This window comes from Myxocyprinus asiaticus, chromosome 22 (assembly GCF_019703515.2).
Source record: "Myxocyprinus asiaticus isolate MX2 ecotype Aquarium Trade chromosome 22, UBuf_Myxa_2, whole genome shotgun sequence".
NCBI lineage: Eukaryota > Metazoa > Chordata > Actinopteri > Cypriniformes > Catostomidae > Myxocyprinus > Myxocyprinus asiaticus.
Window position 1 is genome coordinate 9,245,406 of NC_059365.1, and position 15,152 is coordinate 9,260,557.

Consider the following 15,152-nt stretch of genomic DNA (forward strand, 5'->3'; position numbering starts at 1 on the left):
TAGGGCTGGGGGGTCTCACAGAACAGGAAATATACAGGTTGAAGAAAATTGTTCAAAAAATTAGATCAAGTATGCTGAATGATGAAAAAGAAATGTTTTATTTTTTTGTTCTTTGTCAGTTTTTTGTATTTGTTTTGCTCAGTTTCTTTTTTTATTAATTCATTTATGAGTAATTTGAAACTGGGCAGTCGGGTACGGTCACGTTTTCAAAGTGCAGCGCAGATGGATGGTCCAACCAAGTTTTTTTTTTTTTTTTTTTGGACTTGAAAAGAAGAATGGCCAAAATAGAAATATGTATTTTTTGATATCAGAATCAGGCATGGAAATTATAGAGCCTAAGGAAATAAGGAATAGAGGAATAGTGGTATTTTATTCAGAGCTGTATAAGAGTGAACACGTAGAGGTGGAAGATATAGCCAGTCATTTTTATGAGGGTCTACCTAAAGTTCCGGATGGAGCTAATGCTGAACTGGAAAAACCTTTTACAAAAGGTGAATTATATGATGCCCTAAAGAATATGGAGTGTGGGAAAGCTCCAGAAATCTATGGTATTCCTGTAGAGTTTTATAAATCACTCTTGGCAGTTTTAGGGGATGATCTGCTAGAAGTGCTTAATGACAGTTTGACCAGAGGGTCGCTGCCTACGAGCTGCAGGAGAGCAGTGATTACCCTTCTAGATAGAGGTGACCTCAGAAACATAAAAAAAAAAAAAAAAAAAAAAAAAAAAAAAAAAAACTGGCGACCTGTGTCACTGCTATGCTCTGATTTGAAGATTCTATCCAAAGCTTTAGCAATTAGATTAAGAGAAGTGATTGGTTGGGTCATCCTTATAGACCAGACATACTGTGTTCCTATAGGTATATTTTTGATAATATTAATTTAATTAGAGACATTTTGGACATCTCTGTATCATTGGGTTTAAACTTTGGTCTTATTTCCTTAGACCAGTAAAAAGCTTTTGAACGGGTTGAGCATAACTACCTCTGGCAGACGATAAGAGAGTTTGGTTTCAGCCCGGTTTTCATTAAAATGATCAGGGTGTTGTATGGAAACATTGAGAGTGTACTTAAAATTAATGGAGAGTTGAGTGCTCCTTTTAAGATCACAAGGGGTATAAGACAAGAGTGTGCTTTGTCAGGTATGTTGTATGCTTTAAATATTGAACCACAGTTATTAAGAAGAAGAGCAAACATTGATGGTTGGAGTATACCGCAATCTGAGTTTAAAATTAAGTTATCAGCTTATGCTGATGATATTATTGCCATGATAAAAAAATCAAGAAGTAGACACTCTACAAGTAATAATTAACGATTTTGGAAACATTTCTTCAGCTAAGGTAAACTTGATAAAGAGTGAAGCTATAGTATGTGGAAAATGGAAAGGTAGATGCCTTCCTAAACTACCTGTTGGACTTGAATGGAACAAAGGTTGTTTTAAATATTTATGTGTATATCTTGGGGACGATACAATGTTGAAAAAAAACTGGGAGGGGGTTGTGGAAAAAACAAACAAAAGGACAACTAGAAAAATGGAGATGGCTGTGGCCAAAAATGTCATTCAGAGGATGAGTTATAGTCATCAATAATTTGGTGGCTTCAACATTCTGGCATCGCTTGGCATGTACCGAGCCACCAGGTGGACTTCTTGCAAAACTGCAGGCTGTCATAGTGGATTTTTTTTTTTCAAAATAAAAGACATTAACACAAAACATGAACAAAAACACATAAAACCATGACATATCCCCCCAATAGGGGTGGCTCCCGATGCCCCAAAACAAAAAGTTCACAGAGTTCAAGAGGGAGCTGGGGGGGAACGTGGTTACATGGCATGACATGTTAACATGGTACGGCAGGATCCTTACTTGGCCGTGGTAGGTGTGAGCGCTGGACCGTGGACCAGAGGGGACCCTGGACTGTGGAGCAGAGGCGGGCCTGGACCATGGAGCAGAGGCGGGCCTGGACTGTGGAGCAGAGGTGGGCATGGACCGTGGAGCAGAGGCAGGCCAGGACAGTGGAGCAGAGTCTGGCATGGCTGTGACATGGCATGGAGCAGGCCGAGGCATGTCTATGACATAGCATGGAGCAGGCCGAGGTGTGGCTATGACGTGGCATGGATCAGACTCAGACATGGCTGTGACATGGCATGGAGCAGACTCAGATGTGGCTGTGACATGGCATGGAGCAGACTCAGGCGTGGCTGTAACATGGCATGGAGCTGACTCTGGCATGGCTGTGACATGGCATGGAGCTGACTCTGGCATGGCTGTGACATGACATTGAGCAGACTCAGGCATGGCTGTGACATGGCATGGAGCTGACTCTGGCGTGGCTGTGACATGGCATGGAGCTGACTCTTGCGTGGCTGTGACATGGCATGGAACTGACTCTGGCATGGCTGTGACATGGCATGGAGCTGACTCATGATCCGGGGCAGAAGGTGGCGCAAGCTCGGTGACCATGACATGGGACCCTGGGTCGGCGACCATGATGTGGAACCCTAGCTCGGCAACCATGATGTGGGACCATGACATGGGACCCTGGCTCGGCAACCATGACGTGGGACGCTGGCTCATCAGCCATGACATGGGACGCTGTCTTGTCGGCCTTAACGTGGGACTCTGGCTCGGTGGCCATGACGTGGGACTCTGGCTTGGTGGTCATGACGTGGGAGTCTGGCTCATTATCCGCCTCCCCCACAGTGAACAGTGAACCACTTATCAGTAGGGCAAGGTCAATATACTGAGTCAGGCTGTAGGTACTCCAACCTTCAGGCATCAGGGAGAAGACCGGCTCATTCAGCCCAAAACGGAAACAGTCCTTGAGGGCAATCTCATTAAAGTCGACCCTGCAGGCCAGAGCACAGAAGTCCTCTACATATTCCTACGGGGGACGATTCCCCTGACATAAACGAAGAAGCTGAACTGCTGGGTTCATTTTACGGTCAGGTATTCTGTAACGATGCTGGCAATGACAGGCAGATGATGATGATGATGAAGTGAATAGCTTGACTTGACTTGACTACCAAACAACGTTACATAAACACAATACCTGACAATGGACAATGGCAAACATGAGGCTTAAATACATGGACAAGGGAGAAACATAACAATGATAACCAATGTCAATACAGAACTGATAACAAGGTATCAAGACAATAAACCAATGAAAGCAAGACACATGAACATTTGAGGGAAACATGAAATCACATGACCAGGGGACCACATGACATGAAACAGGGAATCACATGACATGGCAGGGAAACAGGAAATATCATGACATGGAACACATGACTATAAAACAGGAACTAATCTTCCAAAATGAAAGACATTAACACAAAACATGAACAAAAACACATAAAACCATGACAAGAAGAAGGGGAACAAGGACTAATACATCTGGTCAGCAGAGGAGCAACCTTTCATTTACAGGTTATTCAAAGACTTTTTACAGGTCCTGAAGATCTTGTCTGGAGAAATGTTGCAAATTTTATTTTAAGAAAAGCTGGAGGTTTGGGTTTGGACTATACTCTGTTTTTAATGGACTCTAGTAAGATTCAGCTGAATGGACTGACTCCTTTTTATGAAGGGATCTTTAGAGTTTGGAGCTTATTTAAAAAGAGATGAGGGGTTTCTGAGTCTTCTTTGTAATGGTTACTAGAAGAACCGACTGTGTTTGGAGCCAGATTTGATGTATCAAGTGAAATTGCATGGGGTTTTGAAAATGTAATGTGTACATCAAGAAAAGTTAAATTGTATCATCTAATAGATGCTGGGGGTTCTGTGTTAAATAACCCACAAAGGGTAGCCTCTTGTTTAAGATTAAAATCAACAAGATTAGCAGGGAAACTGCTGGATGTTTTAAAGCAGAAACTTATGAGAGAAGAAAAGTCTCTCCTTTTGAGTTACGGTGAAGGAAAGGTGTTTCCAAACAATAAAGATCTTTTTCCAGAGGTTCACATTACTCCTGACCTTAAAAGAGCAGACGGGGAGATGTATAGAAGTTGTGTCAAAGTTTTAAATAAGAAAACCTAGATACTGTTTGGAGAGACAAATTAGGTTTGGATCAGAATGTAAAACCTGTGTGGAGAATTTTTTATAAACCTCCTTTAGAAAAAAGAGTGGGGGATCTCCAATGGAGAATTTTACATGGTGCAGTTGCTGTCAATTCTTTTGTGAATGTTATTAATCCAAATGTATGTAAGGTGTGTCCTTTTTGTGAAAAAAGGGAAATAATTTTTCATTGTTTTATGGAATGTACAAGATTGTGTTATTTATTTGATTTTCTTAAACTGTTGTTTAGCAAGTTAAATGAAGTTTTTACTGTTCAGAGTTTTTTTCTTGGCTATCGGTATGCAGCAAAAAATAGAATAAAATGTCAACTCTTAAACTTCATTTTAGGTGAGGCAAAAATGGCAATATATATAAGCAGGAGGAATAAAACTGAAGGGTCGGAAGGATGTGAAGTTGTATCTATTTTAAAAAAAACAGGATAAAAACAAGAGTGTTGATTGATTTAAAATGTAATAAGATGATGAAAGACAATGCTTTTTTTTTTTTTTTTTTTTTTTCAAACCAGTGGTATTATAATGATGCAATTTGCTCAGTTGTAGATTAATTTTGTTTTTTTATTTTTTTTACAGTGATTATCAATAATGTTAATTTGTATTATTGTGGTTACTATTATATGGGAATTGTATTGAGTGTATAAAAACTGTGGAATATATGGTCGGTTAAAAAATTCTCTCTCTCTCTCTCTCTCTCTCTCTCTCTCTCTCTCTCTCTATATATAATATATACTGTATATTTTAACATCATATTACATAAATGTTTTTACTTTGTTAAATAAATGACATTATTAGTACATACCATAATATACAGTGTAATTATTTACATATACATTTTCGGCGTAATTTATTTATTTTATTTGTATTTATTTTTTTGTACTTCGAGCATGGAGTATACTGATTATAATATCATTATCTTGTCTCCACACTAAAAAAAAAAATAAATAAGTTTAGAGTGGTATGGTTGCTGCGATGGTAGCCAGTAAGACATGTTATTCATAACTATGTAAAATAAGAAGGGAAGCAACACCAACCTAAATTGGAATGAAAACATATGACATGGCCCTGAGATTTAAAACGCATATCAACCCAGGCTTATTAAATCAACTTGTTCATGTCTGTGGTTATGCAATCCTGCTGAATCTAGCTTAGTGTTCAGGCTTGAGTGATGAGACTACCTGCACAAACAGAGCTGCCTGACCTGAATATGTTCAGTGAGAATCTGGCAGACTCTGAAAACTGCCTGATTCATGCTCACAGCTGACAGATCATGCAGCTGCGCATGTGGAGCAATAGGTCATGCAGTTCTGTATAATTTAAGTGCCCCAACCCAAACAAGATGATCGCCAGCTGCATACAGTTTCAGACAAATTTACTACGGTTGTAAAAAAGGCTGTGTAAGGGGCTAAGGGCTATTCTTAGTGCTAGGTTTTGGAGGATGCAGCTGACTACTGCAATCTGGCACACTTTGCCTGAACTGAACAGCATCTCTTCACCACTGCGATCCAGGCAATTGAATTGGCTGTCAAAGTTGTTGAAAGTGCACTTGAGGACACACACATATGGATACATAATGCTCTTCTCTATTATGCCATGATCAACAGAAAATGTACACAAACATCTTTGTAACACAATTCCATTTACCACATGCTTTCTGTGGGTGTTAAGGGTGCAATGTTAATTGCACCAGTTTTGTAAATTAAGCACAATCTATAATAAAATAATAACAATGACTGATACAACGTTGTAGATACAACGCTATTTTAGTGCATTTTGCGCCTGATTATACTGGATTGCAGATGGTTAGTAAGTTTTTTAAAGTGGCATACATTTTATCAGTGTTAAACTACATTATAAATATCATCAGTAGACAGCGCATTATGCATATTTATGAAACTTTTTAACACTTAAATGCGGATGCATTAAAGACTGCAAAATGTACAGTACAAAGATCACACTGCTTGTCTCTATAAGTATAATGGGTTAATTTGTAATGATAAATTATGCACTGAGGTAGCCAAGAACAAACACTTTGTCTGAACACCCTGTATTTTTCTGTATTGCCCTAAACACTATGCACATTAATGTAAAATGGTAAAAGGATTCCCATTACTAGAAATTAGCACAGATACAGATTCCCTGTTATATTGCATCAGAAGTCCTGACCTTTACTGTCATAAAGAGGGTGTGCATCATCTCACTTACTCAGGAAAGCCCAGAACATCCTGCTATTGCAAAAACTTGGTGCCTGGCTTGTCAGTGTGGGTTTGGGGTGAAATAGTACCTCACACTCATCCCTCAATGTTGTGGGTGACATATGACTTCGACTAACTGTGAAAAGTGCACAGATGAGCTACTAAATAATGTGGTTTAAAGCTTGAAATGGCAGGGGAAAAGGCACAGTGAGGAACTGGAAGGAGTTTCTGTTATGGGCATTTTAGTATTCTCAGTCAGTAACATCACTTTGTATGATAGACAGACCAAAATAAGTTATTTTTCACTATCAAATCATTGATAAACTATGTAAATAACAATTAATCAAATATAGCAGTACACAGCACCATATTTACATAGAAATAAAGTAATATGAGTTTGGAAGCCATGAGAGTCAGTTAATGATGACAGAATTTTCATTTTTGGGTGAAATATTCCTGTAAAGGGATGCATTTTGGACATTTCAGGTGTTTAAGTATGTGGGTTTTGAGCATTGGCGGCTTAAGATGGAACGGTGATGTTTTTACAGAGCCACAGAACCACAGTGTTTAAACTCCTAAGGAATTCTTTGAATGGCTACTTATAGTTGGTTTTGGTCATTCAACTGATATGGGAGAAAACATATTACCTTCAAAAAAATTACAATTCACATTTGTCTCTGTATAGACTCTGTATTAAGAATTGAGCTGCAGTGTGATGTAACCTGTTCACTGCAGAATATTACATTCTTCATAACCTCTTTTGAGGTATGTGAAGGCTGAGTTCTACCGTTTAATTGATTTCCCTGCAGTTTACAAAATAGCTACTCTTTGTACATGGTTTTAAAGAGAACACAGAAATATTTTACCCAAAATCTTAAAAATACTCCTCATTTACTCACCCTCATTTTCATCCAAATTATTATTTCTTCTGTGGAACTGAAAAGTTGATGTTAGGCAGTGTGTTAATCTCACTCACCATTCACTTTCATTGCATATTTCTTTCATACAATGAAAGTGAATGGTGACTGAGTCTAACATTCAGCCTAACAACTATTTTTGTGTTCCACTGAAAGAAAGTCATATGACAACCAGCTGCATTAATGAAAAATTTAACTTGACATGTGGTCACAGGTGTGTATGTATTGCCTATTTTACAACAGCTTCGAATGTGGCTTATCCAATCCAAATTAAGAGTCAGCACCATCCATATATGATATTAGTTACATTGTTTTGAATGTTTTGTTTTTAAGCATTACATAATGCAATGCAGTGCACTGACACCATACTTATCATTAATTTATTATGAATAATGTTATCTTTTGGGTTTGCATTGATTCTGTTCTAAATAAAAAGAGAAAATGATCAAATGTGATTAAGTATATTTCATTTTAAGTATTTACTTCACTTAATTATCCAAAAATTGCCATTGCCATATGGTTATGTAATACCTAATCAGTTTGTTAGTTTTTTCGTTGAATCAACTCCCCACCCAGCCCCCTGTCCACCCCTAACTGAGAGAACTGTTGCAACCCCCAAGACTTTTAAAAGTAAATTTTCTAAACTTTCTTGTTTCCTGGTGTTGAGCTGGTGACCATTGTCTTCAGTGAACCATGACTCGATGCTCTGCGACTCTTCACTGTTGCCTGTATCATCAGCGCTGTTAATTTACCCAACCGCTGTGGCATCCTCTGTGTACTTGATTATAGAGCTTGAGCTGTGGGTGGGACGCAATCACAGGTGAAGAGAGAATACAGCAGAGGTCTTAGCATGCATTCCTTTGGTGCTTCGGGTTAAGAGTTATTGATTGTCTTTTCAGATGGTCTGCGTTCTGTTGGTTAGTAATTGTAAGATGCAGTTGTAGAAGAAAATGTTGAGGCCCAGGTTTAAATTTTTTGCAGTCGGCTCAGAGCGGATGATTGTATTTAAGGCTGAGAAGTCAATGAAAAGGATTCAGGCATAACTGTCTTTATATTACATATGTGTCCCACCGGGAAATGTTCAAACAACTTGGGCTAACATTATGTAACAGTAAACAACAAAAGTTATTCAAAACATTAATGAAACATCGATATTTCTTTAGTATTCAATATATTTCACAAAATGAAAACTGATTAAGACATTGGCAAATTAAGTTTTCCAGACCTTTTCACAGCATTGCTGGTCACCAGCTTACAGTATGTTGTATTTTGGGTGCTGGTCCCCCAGCATAAGATGCTGGTATGCTGGTGTCTCCACCAGGCTTTTAAACTAGCTTAACCAGCTTCATCAGAAAAAAAAAAGAAAAAAAAAAAAAACGGTGCTGGTCAACCAGCTTCACCAGTTAGGTTTTGTTGGTGAAAAACATGGATATGCTGGTCCACCAGCTAGACCAACACCAGTCCAGCACTAACCAGCAAAGCCACCTAGACCAGCATGGGAATTGCATGCTGGTTAAGCTGGTCTTTTTAGCAGGGTTATGCTAGCATAAATAAGGTTCTACTCATGTTAAGAAAAGATCACGTTAAGAAAATTGTTCCTACAGCCACAATGTTCCATTTGGAAATCATTTTAAGAACATCATTTGTTAGCTGGGGTCAGAGTAAAATAGAGAGAATTGAGATGACATCCTCCCGTGGCAATCGAAGGTGGTGGGATGTGTCTGAGTCCATAACAAATTTCAGAGTGAAAGTGGCTATTCAATGAGAAAATGTAGGGTAGGACTATATTTTATACATCAATAATTGATTGGATTGTAAAAATAAATGGTTGTTTTATACCAGAATGGAGCCAGACCTGAATGCGCGTGGTTGGAGTGGCTGAAAAGTAAAGGGTTATAGTGATGTCAGCCCAAACGAATGGTCAATTCAGATGTGAAGCATTTAATTACATTTTGATTAAATAACTTTTTTCTCTCTTTAAAATAACATGCGCTCATTAATCATGCACAACGAGACCATGAATGTTTACTTAGAAAGTATATTGGCTCGATTTTGTAGCAATGAGATTCCACAGTGGTTGGGGCTACTATTAGTGACTGGTGGTGGGGATTTTGATTCATCCCAATGACTCCAGTCTTTTGAACCTGTTCATCAAAGATTTGTTCAGATTTGTTAATTGATTCGTTCATTGATTCGTTCTTTGACAATTTCTGCAAATTATGCAGTTGTGCCAGTAGATGACACCAAATGACTGTCTTTTACATTTTGAACTGGTATTTGCATTGAACCAAAAGCACAGAGTCATTCACAAATGGAACAAGTCCAATTACCCTTTATTCAAATTGCATGTCTACAGTTCTACTAAGAGACTTCAGCACTTCAGAGTGTTAGAGCATAATAAGCATTTCCCCACATATAACAACAAAACATATATAATATATTGTGAACTGCTAAGCACAACTTTTTTATCAAGCTGTGCAAACAAAGATAACAATACTACCCTTAAAAAGTAACTATGCTTTTCAATAACATCCATTCAGTATGTCATTGTAATGTGTGGTCATTACTCACTTTTATTCATAATTCATCTGGCCCCTTTTCTTGTTGAACGAGATTGCAGAACTGAACAAACGACTTTCCTCCTCTCGTTTAGCATATCCTCATTCATGAACAAGATGACTAATTAATTCATTTCATTCACAAATGAGTATACCAGTACATTCAGTTCATTCATGAACAAGATGTCTTATCATGTTCAGACTCAAACAACCGACTCGACTGGTTCAGTGAGGGCCATATTCGTTCAGCGGGTGAAACCAATGATATGCACCTTCACAGGCTGCACTGGAATGCAATTGGTTCATGCTAATACAGGTCTTTAAAGGCAAGAATAGCCAATAAAGCAGTCTCGTGCTTCAAACTAGAGCTCATTGGCTTTGAAAGGAAGAGACATTAGTGAACAAGAAATATGAGTCAGTAATGGAGGTGAATGAAAACGATTCGTTCACTTAAAAGATTTGGTCAAAAAGACTGATTTGTTCATGAACGACACATTACTATTAGTGACACAACTAAAGCAGAATCCAAGCAACTAACTTCTGATGGAGGCATCTTATGTTAACTAGTTAGGACATAGTGTAAGCCAGCATCAGTCAGAAGTAGGAAATGCAGTGCTCTGGCGATGTCAACGGTGATGTCATCAATGAAAATAGACTTTGAAATCAAGACAAGAACAATGTCTACAAGCTCCTTGTAGTATGCTTTATAGTACGTTTGTATGTGTTTTCTCAGTAATTAGGCTTAGAAATAACATCAAACAAAACTGGATTGCACTGCATTGGCTCAGGAGACACAAAGCCCACTGTGTCTGTGTGTGCCACCATATTGCTTTTAACTGGCTAGAAATAAAGAGACGAATAGGAAACAGAAGAATAAGCAAGGTACTATGTTTATCATCATGTCCTGACCATGTGATCTACAAAAAACTGAGACATTTAAACTGACCAATCAGTGTACAGTTCAACAATAACTCCATGTGCTACCCTCACCCTGCAAGCATTTCATCTCTATTAAGTTATTGAGTTATGTAGGTCTAGAAAGCCAGATGTCCCTTTTGTTGGGAAAGTGGGGTTGTAATCACCCCCCCCCCCCCCCCACAGCTTCAAGTGTATAGTACATATTGTTGTACAGCTGAGCTATTTTGATGTATAAAATATAAATATCTAGATTTGCACATTTACTGGAGAAAACCACTCTCTAGTGTTTTGCCCATGTAAAGCTCACTGCAACAATGTTTCAGTGTTCTGGGTGGTTGCATACTGGCCCAAAAAATAGCCAACCCTCAAGTGCATTGGTATGCGGTTGCTAGGGTGTCCTGAGTTGTTTGCTTACTGGCCCATGTCAAAAGAGCCAACTCTCAAGTGCGGTGCTATGCGATTGCTAGGTTTCCTGGGTTGCTTGCTTACTGGCCCATGTCAAAAAAATAACCCTCACGTGTGTTGCTATGTGGTTGCTAGGAAGTCCTAGGTTGTTTTATTACTGGCCCAAGTCAAATGAACCAACCTTTAGGCGTGTTGCTATGCAGTTGCTAGGATGTTGTGGGCTTTTTGCTTACTGGCCCAAGTCAAAAGAGCCAACGCTCAAGTGCATTGCTATGCGGTTTATTGTCTGTTCTGGGTGTTTGCCAGGGCATTGGTAGGTGGTTTCTTACCGGCCCAAATAAAATATTTTATCTATGTGATGTACAGTATAATATACTGCCCATTGTATTGTCTGCCAGGCAAAAATTGTAAGTCTGATTGCTTAGAAAAGTAATAGTACACCTCTCCTATACAAGGCTGCATGAATCTAGGCATCATTCTTGTCTGTAGCAAAAATGGTGTGAGACAAGGTACTCACTTACTTATGGTTAGGCATGTTCAAATCCCTAATCTTAAGTATGTGAAATAGTAATAGTAATGCTTATATATATATATATATATATATATATATATATATATATATATATATATATATATATATATATATTTGACATGGGCCAGTATTTACTCATGATGGCTATCAGTGAAGTTATACCTGTCTGTTTGTGCCAGTTTATGTAATTCAGAATCTGACTGGATATTGATAAATGGAGGCAATCCGCAGTGCAAAACAAATCCCCACAGTCCCATTTTAAAGGAAGTAAACAATTTACTGTGCATCTAGGCTTCTACCCTTTAGCTCTTTCAAAGAGCAATTTCAGGATAACTGTAACATTTCTTTATTATGAGTGACATAGGCTATAGTTCATCATGATTGCCTGTATAATGAGGGCTAGGCCTGTTCTTGAATATTGGCATAAACTTCAGCTACAGTTGAAGTCAGAAGTTTACATACACCTTAGCCAAATACATATAAACTCAGTTTTTCACAATTCCTGACATTTAATCATAGAAAACATTCACTGTCTTAGGTCAGTTAGAATCACTACTTTATTTTAAGAATGTTAAATATCAGAGTAATAGTAGAGAGAATGATTTATTTCAGCTTATATTTCTTTCATCACATTCCCAGTGGGTCAGAAGATTACATACACTTTGTTAGTATTTGGTAGCATTGCCTTAAATTGTTTAACATGGGTCAAATGTTTTGGGTAGCCTTCCACAAGCTTCTCACAATAAGTTGCTGGAATTTTGGCCCATTCCTACAGACAGAACTGGTGTAACTGAGTCAGGTTTGTAGGCCTCCTTGCTCGTACACGCTGTTTCAGTTCAACCAACAAATTTTCTATCGGATTGAGGTCATGGCTTTGCAATGGCCACTCCAATACCTTGACTTTTTGTCTTTAAGCCATTTTGCCACAACTTTGGAGGTATGCTTGAGGTCATTGTCCATTTAGAAGACCCATTTGCGACAGAGCTTTAACTTCCTGGCTGATGTCTTGACATGTTGCTTCAATATATCCACATAATTTTCCTTCCTCATGATTCCATCTATTTTGTGAAGTGCACCAGTCCCTCTTGCAGCAAAGCACCCCCACAACATGATGCTTCCACCCCCATGCTTCATAGTTGGGATGGTGTTCTTCGGATTGCAAGTCTCACCCATTTTTCTCCAAACATTATGGCCAAACAGTTACATTTTTGTTTCATCAGACCAGAGGACATTTCTCCAAAAAGTAAGATCTTTGTCCCCATGTGCTCTTGGAAACTGTATTCTGGCTTTTTATAGTGTTTCTTTCTTTTTTTTTTTTTTTTTTTTTTGAGCAGTGGCTTCTTCCTTACTGAGCATCCTTTCAGGATTTATGTAGATATAGGACTTGTTTTACTGTGGATATAGATACTTGTCTACCTGTTTCCTCCAGCATATTTACAAGGTCCTTTGATTTGCACTTATCGCACCAAACTACGTTCATCTCTAGGAGACAGAATGCATCTCCTTCCTGAGCTGTATGATGGCTGTGTGGTCCCATTGTTCATAAAAGTGAAACAATCTGTCTGTAAACAATTGTTGGAAAAATTATTCATGTCATGCACAAAGTAGATATCCTAAATGAATTGCCAAAACAATAATTTGCTAATATGAAATCTGTGGAGTGGTTAAAAAATGAGTTTTAATAACTTCAACTGTAAATGAGCAGACTCATATTAAAGAACTGCTGTACCCTTAATAGTCCATTATTCAGAATGTAGTAAGCAGATAAAACAGATGTTGCAGAGTCATCAATGATTTAAGAAACAGCTTTTTCAGAGAAAACTTTTAAAATGTGCATTTGTTTTTAGAACCGCAAGGTGTAGGTGACCATCTAGGCCAGGGGTTCTCAATGGGGGCATTCAAATGATGCCGGGGGTGGAGGTGCTGACAGTAAATTAGTAGAGAGGGGGGCGTTAGGTTACAAATGGGAGGGCGTTTATCACTCATAAAAATTCAAGTCTATCAAGTTCCTCTTTGCATTAAAACGTTTATGTAGACTTGGAGTATATCAGTTGGTTCTAAATTATACGGGCTTGTACACATTGTGCCGCGGTTCATCTGATTTTGAAGTCTAGCAATGCATCTGAAATATCTGGTTTAGCAGCGTCAAATACACAGACAGATGCACAACCTCCATTAATGCACCTGTATGTCTCTGTAGATGGATGCGGCTCAATGGTAAGAGCTGCACGAGCGCAAAGCTCTTAAAGCTCGAGCTCTTAAACTCGCAGCTTTGCAAGAATCAGTGAGAAGCAAGGCGCAAGAAGTGGAAACCATTTGAATTCGGCACAGAAGTCTACATCGCCACCCTTGAATTTACTATAGTAACACTAACTGTACTTAAGGCAGAAATAGACTGATAAATAGTATCATATCACTACTTAAACTCTATTAAATTTGTCATAAGCTACACATAATACATTTTTGTTACAGCTTATACATATTTATATTTTGTATGTGTTGTTTTTTCATGTGTTTAGTAGGTCTACTGTTTATAATTACAAAAATGCCATAGTTTGTTTTATAGAAATCATGTTACATCTAACTAGGGTAGTGAAGAAGATCCATGTTTCCATGTGTTTACTATGGTCTTGTTACAAATACCACTGATAAAACTATAAAAAATAAATAATTAATGAATAAATAAAAATAAATAAAAAAGGCAAATATAAAATATATTAATAATATCACTTTTATTATTAGCAGGGTTGGGAGGGTTACTTTTGAAATGTATTCCACTACAGATTACAGAATACATGCTGTAAAATGTAATTTGTAACATATTCACTTAGATTACTCAAGGTCAGTAACATATTCTAAATACTTTGGATTACTTTTAGATTTTTTTTCACTTGTTTTGACTATAAAAACTCTGCCAGTACAGTAAGACAAAATACACATGTTAAAAATACATTCTCTGAAAAACCCAAATATCTTATGCAGTGTTGTTTCCAAAACAAGATTAATCAAACTGAGCTTGTTTTAAGGATGTTTAGATATTTTTACAGGAAAACAATGCAAAAATTATTATCAAGAATATGATTTTTGCCCTAATATCAAAGGTCTTACTAGAAGAAAAAAAAAAAAAAAAAATGATGATCCAATGTGAATTTTCTTGATAAAAAAATATTGTGCCTTGTAACATGTGCATGTAAAATGTCTAGAAATAGTATTTTCGCTTAGCGTAAAGCTGACAATTTACACAATGCTTTTTTCTATTTCTTCTGCTCCAAACTTACTTCAACAAACGTAATTCTCTGTCTGCTCGTATGAATGTATTACATCATAAGAAAGTGTTTCACCGCTGTTCAAATGCACTTTGGATCACATCATTTATATGTATAAATGTTTTCCATCTGAAAGGGCTAAATATTAAATTAAACAAATGACAATAAAATGCAAATCTTACAGCAAAATCTCTATATCCAGATTTTGCTGTAGAAAAAAAATAAAAATAAAAAAATACATTTATGGGGTAAAATTAACCCAGCATATTGTCAATATGATCTGACATGTTGGGTTGAAT